Source organism: Struthio camelus, chromosome 9 (assembly GCF_040807025.1).
Source record: "Struthio camelus isolate bStrCam1 chromosome 9, bStrCam1.hap1, whole genome shotgun sequence".
Lineage (NCBI taxonomy): Eukaryota > Metazoa > Chordata > Aves > Struthioniformes > Struthionidae > Struthio > Struthio camelus.
The window spans coordinates 10,774,100-10,800,745 of record NC_090950.1 but is presented as its reverse complement, the minus strand read 5'-3'; the positions used below and the strand labels follow the sequence as shown (position 1 = coordinate 10,800,745).

Below are 26,646 nucleotides of genomic sequence, written 5' to 3'. Positions count from 1 at the left end.
GGAGGGACGGGTTCTCCGAACTTCCCATAAGGAAGTGCTTCCTCAGATCACGTTCGAATAGCGGTTTCTGTGTTGGAGTTTAACTACTAATTTGACCATTAGGTCTTGCAGAACTCAAAATGATCAAGTAGAATGCATTCTGGATTGTTTTTGGTATTATTAAAACTACTGCCATTGTTTATTAGTAGTTTCCATTATGTTTTCTGAGTTTTACTTGTTTACAGCTGGCACAGGACAAGTCGTTATTACCATGTTTAAGAAAATCTTCCCTGAAACCTTGGATTGTTTTGCTTCTGTGTTGATGTGACCTGTTGTCAAGGTGCCTACATCCAACTAAATTTTGCATGAAGAAAAGACTCGAATACCAGCTCCACAGAGAAAGTGGCTTACTTTAGACAGCTGAAACCAACACAGTCCTTGATGAATACATGAACAAAATGCAAGGGGCGTTGACCCACTTTCCTCTTATCTGTGAGTATTGTGCACTTATAGCCTGAGAGTAGTTTCCTCCTTATCTGATGTGTTTAGGGGAGAGACTTTACTATGCTACAGGGTATAAAGTATGCAGTAACTTTGGAAACACATTTGATTGTATGGGTATCTCTGCTTTTGGATAGACTGACCTCTGACATTTTAAAATAAGCTATTTCTGAGATGATAAGTATTTCTGAATGTCATCTTATTTCTCAGATTGGGCATCCAGAATCTTTATCCTCTCGAGAATATGTGAACTAGTGAAACCTTTATGCAAGTGCCCATTTCCTAATCTTGCAGGCTTTTCATCACTGTGGTTGCAACTGACATTGAATTCAGGGATGTACTCTAAGAAGGCAAACTGTAGCTTCTGCCCAGTGACCTATGGGAGCTGAAGATCTTGGTCTTAGTAGCAGTTTCTCTGTTCATTAAGAGATGCACATACGCTAGCTTCCAGGTTAGTTTGGTAGACTCCAAATACCAGTGTTAAAGTTCAAATTCACTGTTACAAGTAACATTGCCAGGGTAAAGTGAAGAACATTCATGTTGAGAAGCTCACCTGGCTGCTGTCTCCAGATCACACTTTGAATGGTTAGAGGAAGGTGTACACTTCTATATTTATCTGGATCTTTTGATACAAATGTGGTGTTACAGTTCAGCATTCGTGGAAGCAGAACTTTGGTACTGGAGTACTTTAAAGATTTAAACATCTTATGTGGGAATTTTGTGAACTTTAGATGACTACAGCCAAGGTCTTGTCTTCTCATGTGGATATCTAAAATCTATGAAGACACGGATTTTCATTATAATTCTCGACTTTAGTTTCTCTATAAGAATGATGATGGTAGTACTGCTGTATCTAAGAGGGATGTTAGGAATGATATGGGTTTCATAAGCACATTAAATGGAAAATATGCTGCAACATAACATAGTTCTTATAATCCATAAATCTCCAATTGTATGTTTGTGCTGTCCTATGGACTTAGGCCACAGTGTAGTGCACGACTTAGATCTTTCTGCAAAAGAAAGCCTATAGCTCATCTACTTGCAAATCCCATACTGCATTCTAACAAATGACGTCAAGCTCTCCTGAAAAGTGCCTGACTTGTCCAACTGTTAGGACAATCAATACGGTTACAAAGCATTATCGGATATGATGGACTTGGGTCCCACGACATGCGTGAGCATGGCTCTGTCTACACTGTTCATTCTGCTGGGGAGGTTGTCTGCGTGGCCTCACTCAGTTCTCCCCTCTGCCCTGCTCTAGAGCTTGCCCAAAACCCACGTCTGCATCCAAACAGCGAGGATTACAGGGAGGATATAGAAACAGTGTCTAAATGGCCCTTTGCTATGAGTTCATTGTGCCAGTGCTCCAAGACAGCCAGATGTGAGGCAGCTCTGACCTGAGAGCTGTGTAGCTGTAGAGCCAACCAGCCAGTATGGTCGGCAGAGCCGCTCGTGGCTGTTTCTAAAGAACAGAGTGGACGTTCCCATCCTGAGTCTAGCAATGCACAGAAATAAAGTGGGTAAAAGGGTGGAACATTGAGTTATTATTTAGATCTTAGGGTCAGGACTCAGGGCTTCAGAGGTGTGTGTGTTGGGAAAGTTTCCTCGAATCAGTACTTTCATCTAGATCAGCCTTCTTTTTCCTCGTCCTCTTTTCTTAACTGCAGATTTCTTGCACTTACTCCTTCACGGGAGGCAGTGGCATTTCAGTTTTACCCTGAAATGTCTGCCCAGCAATTCCAAACAGTTAAAGATACAAAAGATTTCTCACCCACTTACCTAACAGTGGTGCTTCCCAGCAAGGTTGAGACATGTATATTGTTCTTAGCTTACCTTTCTGAATGTGATTTTTATTTCACAAGGTAAATCAGACAAGTGGAAGATTTGGAGAGGCTGAATGATTCAGAAAGTCTATGTGACTTAAAGACTGTAGTGTTTGCTGTATTCTGCCCTTTCTGTTGTGCAGCTCCAGAAACTGTATCAAATAGTTGTTCTTTTTGTTGATGTATGCATCAGAGTTTATCTTGAAGGTTCATTATGTTGTTATACAAACCTAAACTGCTTCCTCACCTCCCCAGTTATTGTACAAGATCAGCTAAAAAGTACCTGTCATATCTATACCAGGTTTTAAGTCTTTTAGAATTATGTTCCTATTTTAAAACTTGATTGTTCCCTATTCTTTTAATGAGACATGTGGAGAGGTGTATTCATTCTCATCCATATACCAACAGCATGTTCTAGCCCTCATTAATCAAAGTGACACCTTCTACACCCTCAAGTGTTCTCACATTTGCACATGAAGTGTGTTCTCAAAACTCTGTGCTGCCTGATTGATCTCTGCATTGTTCAATTTTCAGACCTAGGTGTCCAAGGCTAGCTGAAAAGATAACAAAAGTTGACTTCTAATGTGATTTCTTTAATCTTCTTTTGTAGAATTAATATTAGAAACCATCTAAAAAGTCTTTCCAAGTTCTGTTTTTTGTAGCAAGCTTAGCACAGACATGAAGGGCCACATCCCTTCTTACACTGAAAAACATACTCCTTGGTGCCAAAAACAGTGTTTAGAGACCCTGAGTCTGTTGAAAAATGAGGAAAAGAAAACAAAGCATTCCTCAAGGCTCCTTCTTTCTGTGTTTTAAGCATTGCCCATCCTAGGGCTTCTCTCAGAAATGTGTATTATTCTGTACTCAAATCCAAGAAAACCTTAGGATTTAAATTCGGTAATTAATCCATTAGTAAAGAACACAGACTGCTCATTTCAAGATTTCCACATGTGTATACATAAACCAGACAAAGACTGGCTGAGGGAACGTGAAGCAGCAGAAAGACTTTTCTAGGCTTAAAGACCTTCAGTGTATATAGAAAACTCCCACTCATCCCTTTGTATTCTGTTTCCTATTTCTATTCCTATTCTATTCCTATTCTGTTTCCTGTATTTCTACCAGTTATCCCAGAAGCTGAGAGTACAGAGATGTGTATCAGGGCCTGGAGGGGGAACTAAAGTTTAATACTATTTTCCAAAATATTTTAGTAGGACTTCTGGTGTGTATGATATTGGATGTACCATTGGGTACCCACAGAAGGCAGTGTCATTATCTTATACTTTTCCCACACACACTGGTTGTGTGAAACACATGATCATTTTTCCTACCACTTGTGCTAAGGACATCTTGACTGAAGACTCTCAAAGAAATGGCAACTCTAAGAAATGGGAGAATCCCTTCTCTCTAGTCTTTACGGTTTAAACATGGGTCTTCATCTTGTCTGGTTTATCTCTTTGAATTTGCTAAAAGTCTCTCTGAAGGTTTCAGTAAAATAAATAAAAAGACAGTAGAAGTAAATATTGCCATGAGGTAATACCCCAAAGGTATGAAGTATAGGTAGAACAGCAGAACTTGAGGGAAAATATTAATGGCAAAAATGGTAAGTTTTCTAACTCTATACATTTTTATTGTATTATCCTACAAGACACAGTTCTTTATGTTAACTTTAAGGAGTGCATTAAAGTCTGTGTAAGAGATTAATATTCATTGGTTCCATCCCTGTAATAAATATAGTTTTGAGTCAGGAAATGCAGAGATAGTGTGAGAAGAAGCAGTATCTGATACAAAACGTCTCAAGTGCTGAGCCAAGCACTGTGTGTGATAGAGGGAAAACGCGACATCTGTGTAAAACTATGATGATGATCCTGTTGGTGGGAGCTTTAGAACCAGAGATTATTAGGATTAGAAAACATGGAATTTCTGCTTGACTCGTAGTGATAGTGATGAGAGAGTAGTGGTGGAAGAGCCTGGCTCTTGCCTGTGTTTTGGTGAAGAAAGTTCTGCCGTGCCGCTGGGTGCCTCGCAGCAGCGTCAAAGCTTGCATGCGGTGTCGGCAAGCCAGAGCGTACCCGGACCGTCAGCGGCTCGCACGCGGCCGAGAGCGCTGCGCGACCGCACAAAGCCCGCGGCCGGCCCAGCGCGCCCCTGCTTCCCTGCCCCAGGCCAGCTGCTAGCGGGCTGCTGCCCGCCCGTAGCGGGAAGCCCCCGCCCCGCTCCCCAGCGCGGTTGCGGGCGTTTTCCTGCTGCTTGGCTGCCGCGGCCTCCCGGCGCCGAGGCCGGTGTCTCCCCGGAGGGGCCGCGCCGCCGCCGGGCAGCTGCGCGCCGCTCAGCGGCCGCCGCTCCTGCTGCGCCCGGCGGCGGCGCGCAGCGGGGCAGAGCGGCTGCCCCTGCGGGCGAAGCCGGCGGCGAGCGGCTCGCTGCCGCCGCCGGGCTCACACGCCGCGGCGCGGGGGCGCGCAGCCCGCGGCCGCGGGGGAAGGGGCGTCGCCATCTGTTGTTAATTCCCCGGTCATTGGATTAGTAACCCTCGGTGATGAGATCAGCGGGATCGGCTTTCGCGAGGGGGCACGGCGCTCGCCGCCGTCGCCGCGCGTCCCAGCTGCGCCGGCCCTCGCGCGAGGAGGAGGAGGCGGCAGCAGCGGCGGCGGCGGCGGCGGGCGGCGCCGCTGCTGCTCTCCGCCACGCTCCGCGCTAGCCGCCGCGCAGCGCCGACCCGGCCCAGCCCCAGCCCCAGCCTCGGGCGCGGCGCCTCCCCCGCGCCGCTGCTCCGGTGCCGCCTCCCGGGGCAGCGGCCGCCTTGCCTCGCGGCTGCCGCGCTCCGCGGCCGGCCCGGTCCCCCCAGAGCGGCGCTCCCGCCAGTCACCGCTACTTTCTTTCTTTTCCTTTTTTTTTTTTTTTTTTTTTGAGTTTGTTTACGCACCGTTCGCGTCTTTTCCTCCGGATTCTCTTTCTCCGCGCACACCGGCTCGGCAGATTTGCTGCGGTGTTTTTTATGGTAAGTTTGCGATGGGTGGGTTCTGCTGTTCATGGCAGTTGTGTGTTTTGTGGCACAAAAAGTGTGTGGAGATGAGGTTTTGATTTTTTTTTTGATTTTTTTTTTGTTGAAACAGGGCTAGTTTTGAAGCTTAGTACTGAAAGAGATACACTCCTGAAATGTTCTCTGCTTTTTTTTTTTTAAATGAAATCTTTTAAAATAAAAATTACTTTGCAAAAGAGAAGTACTTTTAGATGTTAAATAGCTAAAGACTTATGTCTCTTGTAAACTGAGTTTACTTCGTGCTGGTGAAAGCAACCCCCCCTGCTTACTGGGTGCCATAAGCTAGTATTTTGGAGTGTTTAGCAAATGCTTTTTCGGGCAGTGAAAAGAGACCTCAGTTCAACTGTTTAGATAGATCTGAAATGCTGAACTATCTTCTTGGCAAAGGTAAGAAAGAGGGAGGCTGAACCTTTGTCAGTAGTGAAGCCCAAATTTGTGTGCTAGACTTGAATTTCAACAAAGAAGGGTATTGACTGGATTTGCCCTCTTGTTACTTCTGAAACCTCCTAGCACGATTGTTGGCTTTGCTCTCGTTTGCACGTCGCTGTTCCTGCAGAACAGGGGGGAATCGTGCGCCCCGCTGCCCCTCCATCCCCTCCAGTGCAGAAGAGACTGTTTCGGGGTAAGGTCAGTGAAGGAAGTTGATGTGGCACATTTCATACCGGCAGCAAATCATTTTTATTTCTTTGTGTTTACAACGTGCAGTGTAGGGTGGTACGGGGTGGGGGGGGGGGCATCCTATATATAGCTGTGACCAGCTATTCATTCAGTCACTAGTTTGGCCACAGCCCTTCAGCACTTAAGTCACAACTGATAACTTCAGTACTTTGTTTGCCTTTGGTGACAGAAATGATCCCTGATAAGGTGTCACCACGTTGGGGAAGAGCTTATTCCTGGGGGAAGAAAACAGCCCCCAGGGCTGCTCTCCATGCTTGTGGCTGAAACTCGTGTTTGACTTGGGCAGTGTATTTCAAAGGATGCTACATTGTTAATGTTCTTTCTGTAACTAAGGCAGTCTGTCAGGGACGTGAATATCAAATTGCCATAGATTTATTTGGTGCTGCTGACAGAATAATACCAGATACTGTATGTTCTTTAACGACAAACAGAAGTTTTATAACTGGCATTGGTAATGGAAGTGTGTTTTTTAGTAGCTAATATGCCTCAGTGCCTTGCTGCTGATTCTGGATGACCTTGGACGACCCTGCTGTGCCTCAGTGTCTCTGCCAGGGCTGAAGAGAGGGCTGGTGCTTCCCTACGTCACAAGGGTTATAAAACTTTACAGCTCCGTGCCTTGCTGAGGCCCTCATGTGGGTGTTGCTCTAAAAGTACATGCTGGCAGTGTTATGCTTGGAGAACCCTGTGTTCGCTTTAATACCGTGCTCTAGGCCCAGTACCAGTGTGCTCTCCTGAGTTGTGTTTGTCTTTGCAAATGTTCAGCCAGCTTTGCAACACCAAACTTCCTGTTCAAAGGGCTTTGGGGCTTTGTTATAACAAAGCGGTGCTATATTTTTGCAAGTAGCCTTTAAAGAGTGTTGTGTTTTGTTTTGTTTTTACATAGAAGTACCAGTCAAATATCTTGCATCTTGAGGGGACTAGAACAGCTGATTTTTTTTTTTTGATTTGACCAAATTTCAATCATCTTTATGATTTGTTGTGTGTAGTATAGGAATTTCTAAATGCCAGGCCATCTCTCCTGTGACTCCACATGCAGCAGCTCATTAACTTGTCAGGTTTCATTGTTGTTGGGTAAACTTATTGTAATGGATTTTCCATGTACCAAGAAAAATTGAGCAAGCTTTTTTTTTTTGTCTCATTTTCCTTCACTATTGCTGTTTGCCCCTCTTCTGTGGATAGGTAACTTTCCTCTGTTTGTGAGGAAGGAAAATGCTTTTCACAGTGGCACTTGGTGCCATGCAGCAGGACTGTGCATGATGGTTACTTTCAGCTGTTTTTTAGTTCAGATGGCCGGTTACTCTTCCTTTGAGGAGCCTTTTTGCCTACACCCTTGAGGCATAGGGAGAGCAATTGAAGAGGAAGACAGCATGGTTTTCTGAGATGTTTATTGTTTAAAAATACTTGATTAAAGTAATTAGCAACAACATGTTAAATACACAGCTGTCCTGTCTTGGTAATTCTTCTCAGCTGAGAAAAAGAAGATGGAGGGATGTCGTCACCAGATTAAAGCTCTGTAAGTCGTGCTGCACTTCAGCTGTCTTTCTCTCATTAGCCTGCTTGCATGCCTGCTGCTGCTGCCCTGATATCCTTTACTCGCATCTTTTTGCACTGTAGCAACATCACTTCAGAGCAAATTTGAGGCTTTCAAGGTGCTTCTAGGCATTGTAAATCCCAGCTCAAATAATGGTAACGTAGAGCAACATTCCTGTTCACTTCCGTCTTCTACCTCCCCTTGTGAGGATAAATGCACTGTTCTTCTTAATAGAAAGTAAATATAAAGGAAATCTAGAAGTATTTTCATTTGACCAGGTTTTCCAGGATAGAGATTTGACAAATTTTGCTGGACTTCATAAGTCCTGGTTTACAGCCCAAGAAAGTTACCATAGAGAGCAGCAGTGGCTGGTATTCTGTGGGATGCTGGGCTTCGTTTTGTGATGCAGGAAACAAACCTTGACTCGTGTCTGCTGGGTTGTGAAAGAGTCCACGCTGGCAAAACTCTGTTTAGATTGACACAACTAATTTAGTTTAGTCTTGCTGAGCTATGTTACTAAAGTACACAACTTGAGGCTAATGGAAATGTAGGCCACATGTGTTTTCCTGGCATCTTAAAGTATTTATTAAGCCAGTATAGATCCACTTTCTGTGATAAAGACAGTGTTTAAGGCTGCCCCGTGGAAGAGTAACCAATTTTTTTAAAATCAAAACTTATTGTAAGGCTGCAAGTATTTGCTAATATTTCTGTAAATTACTGTTGTTAGACTTGCTGTTTGAAAATAAACATTTGTGGTGGATTGAAACTTGCCAGATCAGATAGCTCCTTCGCCCACACTTATTTTTCATGTGATTGTATACATGCTAGTGGATCTGTGTCATTTCCTGTAACACACACATCCTTCTGGGATGTCTTAGCCTGGCTTTTTAAAATACAATTTAGGCTACTCATAACTCGGCTGATGTACGGTTATGCTGTGGGATAAGATGTTAATGCATCATGCGTTTCTTGGAAGCTGTAGTTTATGCCTTCAGACTTTTTTACTTTCTGCAGCTTACGCTCATGTTTTGGGGGTTTTGCTTGTTTGCTTGGGGGAGGCTGCATTTATTACTTCTTTTTTGCTCTGGAGAGATGTACATGGATCACTAGTACAGTTGGTTGATATATCCTGCAAATATACTGGGTGCACTACTCCACCAGGGCTGAATTTGGAATTTACCAATAACCAACAATCAACTGTTGTCATTTACTTTAAGTTATTTAGTTAAACTGTCAATGTTAGTGTTGCTTGAAGACACCTGCATACTTGACACACGTTTTCTCTAGGGTAAAAGTAGTAGTTGTAATGGCAAGATTGGTGACTGGGAGCTATGTGAATCTCATTTAAGATGATGTTGTCATAGTAGGGTATGGCATCAGGGAATCCCCTTGCTTTGCCTTGTCCCCTTGTAGTGCTCTGTAGCTCGTGTTCTTTTAGATTTTTATGGTGATTTAAATTGGGGAGGGGGGATTGTTTGTTTTTACAGAGCTGCCAGCATAATCAGTTGTGTTCACTGCTCAATAAAAAATCCTTTCCCTAAAGAGATTTAATTTTAAAGTTAAGCTTTAAAAAAACTGGGGTGCTCTGACGGTCTAGGTGGCAGAGAGTAAAAATGCACCGAAGAGGATAGTGGGGAAATAAGGCTTATGATTAGGGAGCAGTGCTACATAACAGAGAGCAGCGCTTGAGTGGTACTGTGACTTCAAGCTGAAAACAAAAGTTGGAATTTTACTAGTAATATTTGATTAAAAGCTTAGAGCTGTAACTTTGGCTACTAAAAACTGAGCATGCCCACCAGGGGTGGGTCGAGCTCAAGCACTCTCAATAAAGGCATCGAAAGACAACTAAAGGTCTTGTAGCAAAAATAAGGAAAACCATGATTTACATTCTGAAGTCTGTAATGCCTGGCATGTTTCTGAAGTGGAATCCAGTTCTTCTGTCCCTCCTTTGGCTCCTTTTGGACCAAAAAAAGAGTAGCAAAGGATACTGGACTACTTAAATTCTTGCACATATGCACGCAATTTAGGAAGCAGGTGTCATTTTTTTTAAAGGTAGTCTTCATCTGCCCCAGAGACAGATGCAGTGCAGCTCCTAGTTTGTGTAGCAATTGAAACGTAGGAATTTAACATGATTTTAACGTGAACTGTGTTTTGTGCATGGCAAAAAAAAAAAAAAAAACCACGAGACAACTCAGTTCTCAGCTCTGACCTAAATCTGTTCATACTACATCACTTGAACTTAGACCAATGCTGAGCAATATTTTGTGCAAATAGTTTTTGCTTCTCTCTGCTTATTTCCTGGTTCTTTGGGTTGGACATCATAGACTAATCCTGCTCATGTTTGCAGTAGGGGAGCAAATGTCAGGTGACTGACTTACAACTTTATCTTTGAGGATTTGTTAGAGGCTGAAGTGACCAGTAAGCTTTGGTGTGCAGCCCAAAGCATGGCAAAGTATGAAATCCATCTCTGAACTGGTAGCATAGCTAATTTTTTAATACAGTAAACTCTTCAGCAGAGTTTGCTTTCTTCTCTTAAATATATGCATTTCCAAAAGCTAGTTCTGTTACTGCTTTCCTGTTTTACCCTGTTACCAAAATCTGAAATGCACTTGTGTGAGACTGGATCATCTCTCTCAGTGTTAATAGCTCCTGAAGAAGATTTTGCAAAGCGATTTAAAGAGACAAATAAGATTGCTCACCCCTATAGCACCTTGTCAAGAGAATGAGGATTTCATTCCTGCAGAAATAGGTGCGTGCCCTGGCAACTGAGCTGGATCTGAATTGTAATAGCTCTGCCTCCTGAAACTCTTCGTTTGGGGGGTAGCTGCTGTACTTTCTAGACTAAAAAGACTAGCTCTCTTCTATCTTTAGCCTTCGATAAAGGGTTACAAGTGAGGACTGGAGAGATGACTTGCACTTTACTTTCGTACTTTTCCGGTTTTCCTACTTGGTATCTGATTACAGCAAAGCTATGTATGAGTGGGAAAAGTGAGGCCAGGAGCTAGACGCAGTTCAAGCTCCTTTTACAACTAGCAGCAGCAACTCTGTGATTGGGGTTTTTTCCCCCTTGTGATTAGATTGCAGTACTCATTAGTTTGAGCAACGGCGTGACCATTTTTTAAATTCAGTAGCCTTTATTAAAAGTGGAGTTTCTTGAATATTTAAAAATCAGTGTGTTAGTTTAGAATTGCTCTTTCAAGGGATAGTTAATTATTTGAGAGCACTTGCATAGTTTTAGACCTATGGAAAAAGGTGGGATTTTTCAAAACTGCAAAGAGGTTTAGAGAATCAATTGCCATTTAATTTTAGCTGCTTCTCCTCTGTCTCTTCTTCAGTGAATGCAGAAATAAATTCTCTCCAGTGGAGGGATGCAGTTTTAGTGATGGATATTGGAGGTCATCATTTAGAAAACTGCTACTACATAAAGTATTTACATCGGCTATATATTTTATACTGAGACTGTGCAGTCTGCAGAATTTCTTGCATGGTAACTGTAGGGATGCCAATGATCTAGATGGTATTTTTTCCTCTTTAAAACTGTTTAAAAATATAGTAGAAAAAGAAATTAAGAAACATTACTATTAGTTCATCAGTATTTTCTAACTGTATTTAGCTGATGATTTTATGAGGACTTGGCTGAAGCTTTGTAAATGTGAATAAAGATATATTAAACATAGGGTAATCAGTCTAATTAGGCTAGACTAAGCTACAAGGCCCATTGAAAGTGTAATTTTAATACATGTTTCACTAGGTTGGCATTTATATTAATCTGCAACTGGTTGACAAAGTTACAAACCATGCAGACTGATGCAATTCAAAATATAATTCTACTTAAGCTGAACATACATAATGTTCTTAAATTTGACAAAATTGTTTTATTCACATGAGGAAATTTTGTGTATCATGCCATTTTTGATTAATGAAGAGATCTGGCAATATTTGTGTACCTGCCATAGAAACAGAGCATTTGAAAGCATTAATACATTGGATGCCATTTTGAGATGTTTCTTCTTTCCTGTTGGGAGTGGTGAAAAAACTATTAGGAAAGGACAGGTGATCTGTGTGCTTAAATTAACATGCATGTCCTGTGTTCTCCAGCAAAATGTGTGCTTTTTGTTGTTTTATATTAATTTTTAACCCTGACAATAGTGTTCCTCTGGTGAGATTCATCCTTCCTAATTCTGAATTTTTTCTTTCCCGAATGAACCTAAAAATGTAATCCATTCAAAAATTTAAAACCTTTCTGAATTGAAAGTTCCTGTCTTCCAGTGGCTGTTTGTGAATCTGTAGAGAGCAGAATTCCGAAAAAGCTGCTGTTCCAGCCTGAGAACAGTTTTACCAAGCAAGGCCAGAAACTGGCTTAGGAGAAGGCAGGCTCTTGCTGTCGTTAAAGACTGAACTATTTCCCCCAACTTTGAGTTCATTTCCTAATTAAAGAAAATATCTTAAAATAGAAACCACACAAACATAAATAATAAATGCACAATGTTGTCGGCGACTGCTACGTTACCTCACAGGTTGGAGAACGCCGACAGTCCCACCTATGCACAGCCTACGAAGTAATGGGATTGAACGTGGGGTAAAGTGAGTTTTGAATGTAGAGCTTTAGTTATTTTATGAGTTATTAACTAAATCATAAAAGATTTCTTTGAGAAATACTTCAAGGGGAGCTTGGATGTACAAAATAATCCAGGGCCCGGTGTTGATGCCTTTTCTTTTTAAACTTTTGTTTTCCAAGTTAAATATTTAAAACTGCATTTCCAGAATAAACTCTGTTATGTTTTTAATCAAACTTTGTCACATGCTTGAAAGTGGAATCACTGTAATTTTTTTGAAGCAAATGGTTACTTTAAAATGAGTCAAAATATTAATTTCTTACTAGTATTTCTTGTGCTGTGATGTAATTATACATAATTTTGTAGTGTATCTGTACAAACATTTATATTTGACTTTATTTATGAGAATTCATGGCTTAAATTAGAAATGATCTCAAATCAATACAGTTAATATTGAAATTTAGTATTTATGGCATCATTTAGGTGTTAGGGATTACTTACTTTTCTGGCTGAGAGAGACTCTTAGTTGAGCTAAACAAAGAAACATTAAATTTGAACTTCTCCATTTGTTTATCTTCAAAGCTTATTCCTATTTAGCCTGTAAAAAGATTTACTTGTAGATATTTTTTTCAGGCTTCAGTGTGATAAATTTGCACAGAGAATTGGGTATTTTTTCACTAAACTTTAGTGAAAATTAAATTTAGGACCTGATTTTGTGGTATTAGAATGTGCTGAACACTTTTCAAGGCAGTGGTAATGCTTTGGGGCTCCAGTTTGTTCACATGAGCAGGCTTATTGCTTTAGCATTTGCCTGGAAAAGAAGCAGTAGCAGGCCCTTTGTGCGTACGTTCATCCTGTTCTGCTTTTCATAACCATTTCCTTAGATTCTGTGGGCAAAGAGTCTTGTGCATACCGGGTGGGTATTTTGGGAATGAGTTGTGATATTTTATCGGAGTCTTTCTGAGCTTGAATGGCTTCGTTCCGTTCTGCAGCACAGCACCTTTCTGTGGAGCGCGGTAGCTCCGTGCTTGCCGTGGTGGAACGACCCCGTGAGGAAGCTGAGGTGCTCCTGTTCACAATGCAGTTTTGTCATCTTGATTTCATAAATGTTTTGGCTTAAGCCAAGTGGTAATTAATTTCCCCATTGTCATTGAAAATCATTGTCAAGCGTGTCAGAGAGAGTTGTTTGACGTAAAGATTATGAGACATCAAAGTGTGTAAAAGATAACCAACGCTGCCGTCCCGACCTCGTTCTGAATGCCCTGTTGCATAACAGGGTTACACCTAGGTTGTGCTAGGTCTTAGCGTTTTGGTGGCATTCGGTATTGTCAGTCTCTGATGTTGTTAACGTCTGGGAAATACTATTGTGATAGTCTCACTTCTACTGTACTGATCATTCACTAAATGTTTATATAATCTGTGTTTCTGATGTTGCAGGATAGAAAGGGTCTGTTTTTTCTATCATCTTTCCTGTGCAAAGCAAATAGTGCATATAGGCTGCTGACTATTTAAAAAGATTGTAATATCAAATAAAGAAGTTCCTTTGTGCTTTGGTCAGTGCTGACCTAACTAGTTTGAGAAGTCTAGAAAATCCTGCAGGTACTTCATGGATGACCTGTGTAGACTAACGTTCTGTGCTGTAAGTGGAATACCATCTACCAAAGACATGAAAATCTGCTCAGGAAGGATTTGTTACAGCATATGTTGTGTCTTACCCTTTGACTTTTAAATATAACAAGATTTATTAAACAAGTATGAGCATGAGACCTGGAACATATACTGGTCATTCTTAAGTTTTTTTTTTTTAATTTATACTAATGATATTTGAAGCAAAATATGTAGGTAGAGAGAAGGAAGGGAACAGGGGTTCACCTGTATGATAACTTTTTCATAGCCGGGTGCTGTAAAGTATGGATGTAACAAACTGAATGAGTAGTGAAAATACATTTCACAGGCAGCGTGCACAAGTGAAAGTATTGGAGTTGCTGTGAGCTGCTTGGTGTAACGAACTCCTGTGAGGAGGAAGCAGTGACAGGGCGGGCGGGCTGCCTGCCTTCCTTTGCCTTGTACAGACCTGCTGCTGAACCGTCGTGGCATGGGGAATGCACACAAGGCTGCTGCCTTGAACTGACCTCTAGGGATACAATGGTCTTTCATATTACAATTTTTTTTCATTGAGCCATCTACAACATCTATCACTGGCTTGCATTTCCTGCCCTTAGACCCTGTAACAAGAATCAACGGTTTACTTGCACTTGCAGGCACCTCTTTCTAGCTATGTTGAATGGTAGTACAAAAGAAGAAAAATCCTTCCATATCAGGCTAATGCAATCTGACTGGTGGAAGAAAACGCTGAAGGGAAATTGAAGCTGAAATATATCAACATTCCCTGGACGTGAGAATGACTGATCTAACTTTCACTGCTGTGCTCCATCCACGTGCTGCTGAGAGAGGGCTTTTGAGAAGGAAGCCTGAATGAATATAGAAGCCAGCTCTTTCCCTTTATTTCTAGATTGTTTTGTTTTGTTTTTTTCTTTTGGTAAAATGGCTTGGAACTTGGGGGAGCAAGGCCCGAAGTTGAGAAGAAATGTCGCTGGTGGTGAGCAGTGGCTGGTGTGCAATTATTCAGGAGGTGGAGGGAGGGAGGCTATTTCTTTTTTCCTGCAACCAAAGGGTTCTGGGTTGACTCTCAGTGTAATGTACTACAGTTGTTCCTCCAGTGTGCAGAGGCCCACTCCTGTCTCCGCAAATGTATGGAGATAATGAATTAACGTGGAGGTTGTGTGTGTGTTGGTTTTTTGGGGGGGGAGGAAGGGGGAAGAGGTGGAAACAATGGGAAATAAACTGTCTAATTTAGCTGTCTAAGTAATGTAGGCCACATAGTGGTCAGTTTAGTAAGCAACTTAGTTCTTCGAATCTGGAGCTCTAGTGTAGAGAGCTTAGGCACTTAATTCATTTCAGCATCTAAATTGTGCATCTGCTTATACCCATTGTGAAAAATCTGTGTGGGATGCTGCCTATCGATATCCTTATGTCTACTCATAATTGGCATTTTAATATAACTTTTGTCATAGAGTTCCCACGTAAGTGCCTTCACAAGGGATAGTCTGCTTGTACTTTTATGGTCTGAATATTTGCAGGTGGTGGTTTTTGCTTCCACAGTGGTTTTTATTTGTTATTCTAAATGGTAAGAAATCAGTATGCTAGAATTAAAGCTGAGCGTGCCAGTTGATCTTATAAATATACTCGTAAAGGAAAATTCTGACAGTCACTATATTATAGTGAAGAGTCGTGGGCTGATGGGCTTCCTAGTAGAATGCAGGTCTTGCGTTTAGGTCTTTTATGGTACAAGAAGAAAATTGTAAGTAATAATAGGTTTTGAAATAAAGAGGATTATCTTTCATTTTAACAACTCTGCCTTTAAAGCTAGAGGAGAAAATCATTGTTTTTTAAGAATTGTAGCTCTATTCCCAGTATCTTTTGTAAGTGACGTTTTAATTGAATTTTGTATTTATGAGACTGATGCTTAGAACTTGTCATTCTTGTAGGTTCTTATATGTTCCTCAGCGTGTGCTAATCCATTGCCTTTTTAAAGAGAGGGTGCTTCCTTCAGGTTCATCTTACCAAACCAAAATGCAGTAAGCAATTCTTTGTGAAGAAAGAATATCAGTACTATTATTGGTCTTTTATAATTTGTAACTCTAATATTCAGCTACACTTTTGCTGCTAACACAAAGCCTTATATAGTTGCTTCGTATCCAGTGCAGTAATAGTTTGTAAATAAATAACAAGTAGACTTAAATTTCATGTCTGTACTAAACAGAACTAACGGATGGTAGTCAGCATGCCGGCTGATGGTAGATGGTACTGTGCCAGAATGGGAACTTTAACCCAGAAAAAAGCAATGCAATATCAGGAATGCCAAGAGAGTAGTTGGTGAATGCATTCTTCTCCAGATGCTTTCTCAAATCCTTCAATTAACTTGATTAAGCAGCTTAGCTTAAATGAGCAGAATTTGTGATTTGGAAGTTCTCCCATATAGTGTTTTCCCACAGCCCTAGGAATTACTTCCTTTAATATTTTTGTCCATGTAAAGCAGGCATTCTTGGTTGTTCTTGTCTTGCATAGGCAAGAGATGGTGCATACTTAGTATGAGAGGCACACAGATTTTTCCTTTTCCTTCGTGATTGGATGTAGGCAGAAGTCATAAATCATAGTGATTTCTGTAGAGTGCAATTCAATGGAGACCGGCTACCTTATTTTACTTATTGATATTGAAAGTTCCCACTGCTTACATCATTGTAAGTTCTGCCTTAGCAGAGAAGAGCATGCTGGGTTTTTTTTTTTCTTTGCCTTTTACTCTGCTTCACAGATGGGTTTTATAGCACCTGGTGAGCTCTGAATGCCACCCGCTGGTACCTGAGCCAGGTGGCTAGTGTACCTATGGTAGGCTCTAGTCAAAACAGCAGCTGAGAAGGCTTTATACCTGGGATTCTTTCACCAAGAAACCTGTTTGTACTGTGTTCCAGTTACAGCATTGGAAAGCCCATTTTTCTCATTGCTCTTGGGTGGCTACAGTTGTGGCACAGTTCACTAAGCGCTTTTTTTCCTACAGTTGCCAGTGAAGCAGCTGCTCTTCTATTCTTCCTATCCTTGCATTAAGGCAGTGGTTTCCAAACAAGGGGGATCGCTCTTGGGGCCGCTTTGGAATATAACCAAATTTGATGGTTGTCCCAATGGCCTCACAAAGTAACCTGGTACATCTTCTTTCCTACCCAAAGGGTTAATCTTCACAGTGAGCAGGTTCAGGAAGTTAGATGGTAGCACAGGGTTCCTGTAGGTCCCTCTCTGCTTTCCTCGCAGATGTCTTCTCCCTTTCTAGTAAGGACATGCTGGAGTAGACCTTTCTCTTTTGTTCCCATTTGTCCCTGCGGTTGTTCTCTACTGACAGATGGACTTTAGCAGAGGTGCGTATTTGAGACAGAAAGATGAAGCTTACTGTTGTTGCTTAAAATAAATGTTTTTGCAAAAAAATTATATATATATATATGAGGAAGTTGTTTTGCTTTTTTGTTAGAGCTCTAAAGCTGTATATAACTGGACTTATTGCCTTACCTGGGAAATATGAAACTGCTCACATATCTAAGTGTGTGATGATACTTCCTTAAGAAATTTCAAGTCTGTTTATTTTACTTCTGTTCTGTAAAACAAGTCATTCCAGAAGCAGCAGGACTAACGAAGCATTGTTTCCTGAATTTGTGTCTTGTGGCTAATTTGACTCAATCTTTAGGGTGCTTTGTGTGCAGTTGCAGCATTTAAACGAGCTTGTTCTCTTCTGGATTTCTTGGTGTGTAGTAAGATGCGAGCTTGCACTTAACCTAATCCTCAGTTTGGTCCCTTCCAAGATGTTCATGGTCTTCCCAGCTGCCTGCTTTTTAGGAACGTAGTTATCTTTGAGGCCACCACCATTCTGTTAATTTGGCTGGTGGGGGCTACTGACTGAAATAGTTAAGAGGGCGAGGTTGAGAGGGCTGCAGATGGTGTGATTGTGTAAGGCTATTTTCCTACTAAACAAAAGAATATGCTTTTGTTCGAGGTCGAACTTGTTCTTGTGTATTCATCTCCTGCATGTTTGTGTAAGTACAATGGCTGGGTTCCCTCCAAGCCTGCCCTCCCCCTTTTCCCGACAGCCCCAAACTGAGAGTCGGCCCGAGCCTGGAGCGCGGCTGTGGCTCTTGTCTGACAGATTGCCAGCAGTTAGCCTGGGACAGCCTTTTGTAGGCATCGCTGCCACATCGGCCGTTCAGCGTGCTGCAGGGGGGCGGATGGCTGCAACTCGTGGCTGTTGTGTTTGCCCAAAGGCACAATATGTTTTTTGTCACTGGAGTTTGGCAGTGCTGTTGGAAGTATTAAAGCCATCCAGGTCAGATCAGGGACTGTCTCTAACAGGCTGCCTTCAACTGCTGCATCAGATGTGTTTGCTTCTGACCCACGAACGGTGAGAGCATCTACAGGTGTTGCTTGTATGCTGCTGCTTCAATTCAATGGAATGTCAAACAGCATGAGGCTTAAAAGCAAAACAAAAAGACAAAAGTATTCTGACCGTTCCAAGAGCATTGCAAATTTTAAACTATTAGTGAATTTTTTTTATAAATGGTGTAAAGGCTAAGATCTTGACTCATCCGGTGACTGTAAAACATACAGACAGGTACTGTGAAAGTGGAGCCATCTCTCCTGGAGTCTAGTAAGTCTACAGGAATGCTGTGATTAGCTAAGAAGAGCTGCTGTTATGGATGTTCCTCCTTCTCCCATTCTCATTGTGATACTGCCCCTAGAAAACCAAGTGTAGGCTTAGGCTTCATCATGACTTGCAAAGACTCATCAGGCCTAGAAAACATCAACGGATATAATACTAGGACAGAACCTTGAGCTAACAGGCCAAATTTTCACTAGAATGTGGTGTTATGTTTTTTGCAATTGCAGTAAAGTTCTGCCGAACAATTATTTAAAGTTAGAGGAGCTCTTGTTTGTCTGATTGTTATTTTCCACTGTCTCTGGACCTCCTCTCTGTCTATGCAGGGATCATCTCTTGCATGGCCTCTGAGATTTGCAGCTGGCTAGACTGAGGAATGATGCTTTCCAGTAGTGTGGTTTTTTTTTTCCAATATGAAACTTTCTAACTTTCATTTTGAAAATCGACTGGCTTCACTGTACATTGCAGCAAAAGAAATAGTTAGAATGTATTCAACCAGATCACTGGTCATAGTTGAATGAGTTTTCTGTTCTGAGATGGAAGTTGTATAGGTATCGATCTTCTGCAAAGAGGTAGAGGTATTCTACAAAACATAAAATAAGTAGTCTGAAACAGTGTTAGGCTGGTGGAGAGTAGTAGTCACCGGAGAGAAACTGAGATCTTGAAACTTAATTAAAATCTCATGTGTTCTGATGATACCTATCAATATTATTTATTTATTTTGGTGAAATATGGCTGAGTAAAAATGTAAAATGGCAAATTATTCTGTAAAATATGAAGTGGAGCTGCAAACATAATCCTCAATTTAGTGTTAAGCCTTTTTCATATGCTAATTTGCTCTCTTAATATAACCCTGGCACTTGAATATTCAAAATGGCTACTTCAGCAAGAAAGGAAAGGAAGGTACTTACCGTAATAGAGGGGTGGTCGAATGATGAAAGACGCATGATTACTGCTGAAGGGTGAGGAAGTTGTAAACAGGGACTTTCAGAATAGGCAAATTTACTTCCCTGTTTTTTTCAAAAAGACAGTGAAATGGAGGGGAAAACCCCCCCCCCAAAGATTCTGGAGTTTGAACTGGTATTTGTCGCACAGTGTTTAAATTGCAATGAGAAAGTGGGTATTGTCAGTTCTGTGATGGAAAAAGGATTAATTCTGTGCTGCATGTGGTTTTTTTTTTTTTGATGGGCGGGGACAGAGTAATAGATCTCAGCTTTCTTTTTCTGAAAAGAAAAAGAAGTTGTTGCCTATGTCCTTTTGTGTGTATATATATATATTTAGATTAGATTAAGTGGACTGTCTCTGAAAAAAATCTAGAGTTAGGAAAAAAAGAAGAAAGTGGTGCTTATGTGCTTGATGCATGCATTGAAGGAGATAGAGTGGTCAAGAATAACTTGAAAAAATCCGAAAACAAGCCTATTACCCCCAAGACAATGTCTCCTTGGAGTAATGGAGTTGAGATAAATTTGCTGAACTGATATGTTGTGCAGTTGCAAAATTGCTAAATACGAGCCATGAGGGAGAAAAGGAATGTCATTTCAGAAAGTATCGGGCACAGGCGAACCCGGGGGAAAGACTGCTTTGATAGAAGCTCCTGACTATGCTGAATTTAGAGATATGGTTCAGCTGTGTCCCTTAGGGTATCCTGAAGGGGCTGTGGAAATTTACCCGACAGTCTGGGCTGCTGCTTAAATGAATGGTCCTGACTCTCAGATTTTTTTTTTTTCTTCCTCTCCCTTTCCTCGTGCCAGGGCATGTGTTCACATGACTACATGATGTGCTGGATCAAAGGGTTTGTCCACCTGAAAATAACCTGGCAAAATAAAATACTAATTTTTACTCACTTTGCTTTTCTGAGCCAACCTCCTCACAAGGCCCTTTGAGTGCAGGTGGCTGCAAGACAAAAGGGTGCGTAGGGTGGTAGAAAGCTGCAGCAGCCTGAATGTTAGTAAGCTTATAGTAATTGTGGAATCGCATGCTTATTCCTGTTAGATGCCCTCAAAAGAATGTCATTGTTACCATTCAGTAATGTACAAAGTGAATGTAGTTGTTTTAAAGTATAGGCATAGTAAATAAGTAGTCGTTTTTGTTGTACTATATGTTACTGTGTTTGTTTTTCAAATTACCCTGCTGTATTCTAACTGAGAAGGTATTGTGGAAAAAAATCTGTCCATGGAATGGAAGTGTTGCTATGTTTCTTTAGAAAATATATGTTTACATCTAAAGCAAGCTTGCAGTAACAGAGATTCAACTTCCAGAAACACATACAGAGACACAGAAGGCTTAAAAACAAATAGAAACCCTAAACCAGCTACAGTTCCAAAGTAGAGTAGATAGAGGTACTTGAAAATGTACGTAACACTATTCATAGCTACCCAAGGTTCTTTCTGAATTCTTCATCATATGACTAACTTACCTTCTGACTCTGGTACATATGGTGTGGTATTTCAGATTATTCTAATTCCAAGCAGCTAAATACACAATCTATTTTAATAACAAGCTTAAATTCATGTGCTTATCTTGAATTTTGAAACAATTACATTTTTGTAACATTATAGAACAAGTTAGCCTTTATGGAGAAACATCCTTGGGATTTTCATGATTTACGTTCCTTTAGGAATTGCAGAAGTCATGACTGTGCTGCAGTGTTCATCACACATGTTAAATGTCACTTCCTAAGTGTGCGAGCAGCATAAAATTTTATCTGTAGCTCAGGGTAGTTTAGAGTATCCAAGTGTTCTTGGCTGGTTGCATTGTTACTCTGTATTCCCAGTTTGACAAAGGAAGCCAACATTGTTCAAAATATGCAATAAATCAATCGTGTTGGATACCAGGATCTACAGTTAAAACCAAGCTGCCCAATCTTTTTAGGGTGCCAAGAGTATGCTTAATTCATTGTCATCCTCAAAACAGTGTTGTCATAGTTACATAGCTGTTTGCACGCTGGGAACGTAGTTGATAGACGCTGGACCTTGTGTCTGTATGTGCTCTGGGTAAAGTTAAAACTCCTTGTGCTAAAAGTTGCAAAACTTTCATCAGCTTGCACAGCACAACAGGACCCATGTTTCTCTTATTTGTGTTCCTCCACTAGAGACACTTTTAACAGTTTCAGACTACTCAGCCACTTAACATCAGTTGTGTTCGAGCAGCTGTGGCATGAAGGACTTGTGTGCCCATGGTGTGGAGCCAGGAGTTCAGAAGCTTCTGTTATGACTCTCATTCCCTGGCAGCAAAGCCAGTGTTTGCAAGGAAAAAGAGGAGGTGGCAGTGAGGTTGTAGAAAGAAAACCCAATTAGGCTCAACAGCAAAAAGACTGAGAATCATTGTGTAATTTTTAAAATATAATTATAGTTTATAGGTAATAATAAATATAATAATTATGCCTGTAATCTAAATTTGGAATGCTTGTAGACAGGGATTCACCTTCCTCGCTTCCTCCAAGAGATGATTTCATTAATCAGTACTGTTAGCTTGGCCTCATCTGGCTGCTTTTCACTTATTTTGAGTAAGTGTCAATTTAGTAGAATTAACCTAGTCTTAGCATGTTCTTACTGTAGTTTTGAACTGCGTTTCTGTGGTGTCATTTCTCATACGTGATTTTCAAGTTTTGTGCATGTCTAGTTCATGGTAATCTAAAGGGAAATGCAACTACAAATGCTGAAAATAGTTTGTAGAAAGCATATTTCTTTGATCAGTTACCGTCTACTGGTGCCAATATAATGAGTTTTTAAAAAAAAGAAAAAGCACCCTATTTAATTACAATGAAGTGGTATCTTGGTAATCCTTCTTTTTTTTAATAATTTCTGTTTTTATTGTGAATAACTTCCCTATATATTTTGGCAGTCTGCATGGGGACACTGCTAAGTGAAGCTGACATGCTTTTCCTCTTTGGATTTGGCTTGTTCTTGTACAGTATTCTAATACAATCATCATATCCTGACAAAGTGTGGCCTGAATGTGAAACTATGTGACGGAAATAACTTAGGTTACAGAAACTAGCAGCCTTCTCAACCTTAGGCTTCCAGTTGCTAAAGGACTGTACTGACATACTCCTTTTTCTCTTCCTATGAAAGCACTACTTCTCCCCACCCCCAGATAAGCTTTATCCCAGGAATAACTGATTTGTTGATTCAATTTGCTGTTTCAGTTGTAGTCTCTACACAGCTTAATATTCATGACTTCTCCATTATAAGCTGTACTGAAACATCTTCTAATTTCCTAAATGCTGTGGTGGTTTGAAATTACTGGAGAAACAAAACCATGGGAAAACATTTAAAGCAAAGTTATACAGTGAAGATGCATAGTTCCTTTAATCTTTAGAGCATTCATGCATCCATGTAGGATGTTCCTGATACTTGTTAATGACTTTAACTGCAAGAAGATACAGGTAATGAACTGTTTCACTATGTAGCATAAGATGACAAAAAGTCACGTGCTATGCTTTGATGAGTTCCTTCCTGTAAGTTCAGGAGATGGTGAGAAGGTTTTATAACCAAATATTTCTGTAAATGGATCAAGTAAAACTAATTTGAAAGGAATAATCTTCTTCAGTCCTTTTAAGCTCCATCCACGGCTTTTCTTAATCCTATGTGATTTAGTCTTTCCAGTGCTGCAGACAGGAAGCCAATTTGGAGTACCTTTATCAGATAAATTGATAGAAACCACCTTTCCTATTATGAGTAACGTGCTTGGCTTTCTTGACCGGCCCTGGTGTGTACTGCTTGTGTAGGGGGAGCTGCCTGGTGATCTGGACAGTAATGGGGTACACATGAGAGAGGTTTCCTTGTCTTCTGTGTTGGAGGTGTGATGTTGCCCTTGGTAGCAGGGAGGTGATGTGTGTTGATGGAGGTAGCAGCCCAGCGTCCTCCCAGAGAACTGCGCTCCTCTGACAGCGGCTCCCGATGGGGCAACAGGGCAAGGCATCGTTTCTGCTGCAGCACCTGGTTGCTCCTCTTTGGAGGTGGCCTCTGCTGTCTGTTTGGTGTGAGTGGACAGCATGCAGACAAGACAAGGGAGTAATGATCTTTATTTTGAGACAAGTTGGTCCTCCAAGCAACGAAAGGGACTGTTGCGAGCTGGCAAGAGGACTGTCTGCATGAGTTGCTCCCTCAGGAGCTGGCATTAAGATTGCATGTGTTGCAAGTAGAAGGCGTGCATTGCACCCTTCAGTACCTCCTCCTATAAAGAAGTTTTCATGTGAGCTAAGCTAAATGACCACCGATCAGAGCTGTTAGATCGCAGCTAGTAAGAGATTATACAGGTACTGCTGTAGTATAAATGATTAAATGTTGAATACTTTTTGTTCACTGATATTTGAATGAAATAAATATGGCTATATTTAGCTTTCTGGTAAAAGCTGAAGAACAGCTATCTAGACATACAGAACTAAAAGTAGCATGTTACAGTTGGTAGGAGAAATTATTTGGTGAAAGGGACCTTTTGAATTGTACCACTAATTAGAAACTGTTTTATGATTTTTAATGCACGAGTAATTATAAGATTTTGCATTATTGTTCAGTCCTATGTCCATACAAAGTTTTTTGGTAAAATGCTGCAGTATATCATTGAATTGTTTGGAAATGTCCATACATAGGCATGAGATTACAAGGGCTTTCTCTCTCTGACCTAACACTGTAAGATACAGTTCAAACCGAAGTACTTACTAAGTGCCTCCCAGAGTGAAGATCCGGCCATGCTTGTACCAAGGTGCTTATAATGATGCATTTTACTTTTCTAAATTACGGCTCTATTTATTAGCAATTTGTTTACGTTACAATTTGGGGAGCATTAGAAAGAACGTTTGTCTATGGTTTGCCAAGTAAGTCACTTTGCTTATAATCTCTTGGTAGTTTGCCAGGTAAACCTCTGTGCCAAGTTTAGCTGCTTAAGTGCTCCAGAAGTGACACATGAGGATGCACTGAGGAGTTCCCCAGCCATCTACCCTCCGCACACTGACAGCAATGTGGCAATGGTCTTGTGCTTTAAAGAGGAAGTTTTCAGAGGCATGTAAAACTAAATCTCATACAGAATTCGCTGGGCTCCCTTTGAACGTCTGATGTTTTCCCAGTTTGCATTCTCTCAAGTTCATGTAACCAAGTGCCTTTTAAAAAAGGAACTACCTAATCAGTTATGTGATATCCTAGGAAAAATTGTTTATCTGATGGTATTCATCTCCTGTTGCTCCTTCTGTGTATTTTAGTGTCAGTATTTCATCTCCCTAAGTTTATTAGTGTGGATTAAAGGATTGTGCATGCTTCAGTGGGCCAGATCTGCCATCATACTTTTGAAATAGCATTAGCATTTCAGTTGCAAGCGCTTCTGCAATAGTAGAAATGGCAAGCATCAAGTAAGATATAACTACTGTGTAAACTTTCAAGTTCTTGTTATATGGTTTGGAAGGAAGATAGGGAGGCTTTTTGAAGCTAATGTCATATAGGGTAATTTTCAAGCTGTGGTACTCCTTCTGTGAGAAGGAATTCCTGTGAGTCATTCTGAATCCTTCTGCAAGCATGATATGAGGGTTTTGAGGCTCCTGTTTAAATTTCACTTTAAAGATTAAAATTAGGTGCAAAAAAGTTATTTTACACATGCATATACACATGAACATGCCTGGGCATGCACTCTGCCTTTCTACCAGAAAATAGCATCTTTATACTGTGACTTAACCATCGTATGGGTTTGTTTTTTTTTTTTTTTAACTTTTCTTGTAGTGAAAGCTTCAATATAACACAAACACTGTTTCATTTATTCTCTGTTTTTTCTTGCACCCCATTTCAAAGTGGTCAGAATTGAGATTTCTCTGGGAAACAGGGGAACTTTTCATACTTTGCTACATTCATGTGTCTTTCAAATTAATGAAGGATTATGGATGTAAAGCCAGCTTCGTGTTTTCTATATCCTATTGTAGTAGGCTAGGAAGAAATGAGGCTGTATTTCAGCATGCTTTTCTTTGCACTGCAGCTTAACTCTTGAGAAAACTAACTACATGCTTACAAATTAGCACAAGTTTACAGAAATTTTAAATGCTGTACAAGTTAAGCTTAAAGACTGTATTTGTATGCTGTCTCTATGTGACAAGGTGCCTGGCAGACATCGGTCAACACTGAAGCGTGTACACAAATTTTCAGTAACAGATTACTTAATACCTGTGGAAAAAATTTATATGGTATTGACCATTGTACATAATAAAAAGAATTCCTTTACTTCTAAAACATGGCTTGTTAGACTGTAAATTCTACAGATGTTCTTCTCATAGCCTTTTATTTTCTCCTTCCATTGGCATTACCTGCTTGTTACTTATCTTCTTTCAGAAGTGATTTTTTGCAGCGTGACAGTATATCCAGGGTAGAAGCTTATCATAAAGAAGACCCCGGGTCTGTGGCTCACCAAGTGAAGTCTTGCAAGACATTTTTTGCAAGGCATTTATGTCCCTGCCAGTTATTTGGAGCTTTATGAAAAACAACTGTCACATAGTCTCTTCAAGCGTTTGAGAGTCTGGTGGGTTTTGCTACTTTTTAAAACACTTCAAAACTCTGTCAGTAAATAATCAGAATGGGGTCGTCTCAGCTATGGGAGCATTCCGGGACTTGGCTCTGCTTCTGCTAGGAGACAGAAATATGTCTGCTGGTGCGGATACTTTATTTGATCCCCTGCCAATCACCTACTTAAGTTTATAGGACTTTGTCTTCATTTTTTTTCCTTTAATTCTACTAGAGGTTCGTTGCTTTCCTTTGCATTCTAGCTGACCTTTAAACAGTGAATGAATATAACTTTTCCAGGCTGTGAGGGTCTTTGATACACAGCCTTCCTGGTGGCTTCTGAGCTCTTGCAGCTAAATTGCCATGTTCATCCATAGAAGCTCAGGAATAATACGCTTAAAAATTACGTATTCGCCTTAATGTGTCTTGCTGTTACTGTGTTCCAGTCCTTCTTACAAGCTTAATACTGCAATATAGAGAATGGGATTATTAGCCTGCTGTCCAGTAGTCTGAAGAATGTACGCTCTGACAGGAGTTCCCCATTAGAAGGGTCTGCCAAAGAACTGAAATTGCCATTCTTCGTTTGTCCTTCAATGCCTCTTATTCCTTCTCCTTTTTTTTAGCTCCTTCATAAAAACTAAAGCTTAATGAATTTTTGTTTTTCCTTTTAAGGACAGGGTATGTTAAAAATAAGCAGTTACGTTTTGCAGACCTTTGCTGTTGGATCTGTTTGCTCTAATAACATTAGAATGGGGACGCTGAAGCCTGGGTTGCAAGGGTCCAGGTGAGAGAACAGCTAGAAATGAAAGA

General features: G+C 40.8%; 1 protein-coding gene across 5 annotated transcripts in view; it reads left to right on the top strand.

Annotated features, from left to right (window-relative positions):
- The first annotated feature begins 356 nt into the window (after nucleotides 1–356).
- The window catches only part of SPSB4 (splA/ryanodine receptor domain and SOCS box containing 4), a 100,657-nt gene continuing 74,367 nt past the window's right edge, over nucleotides 357–26,646 (top strand). Inside the window, exons 1-2 of one of the 5 annotated variants that reach the window (XM_068954013.1) lie at nucleotides 5,080–5,298; nucleotides 5,851–5,962. The gene's annotated coding sequence lies outside the window, so the exon portion shown is untranslated. Of the gene's footprint in view, nucleotides 472–5,005; nucleotides 5,299–5,850; nucleotides 5,963–7,458; nucleotides 7,532–14,686; nucleotides 14,705–26,646 lie in introns of those variants that run through there. The other 4 variants (XM_068954015.1, XM_068954012.1, XM_068954014.1 and 1 more) reach the window with 4 other exon arrangements.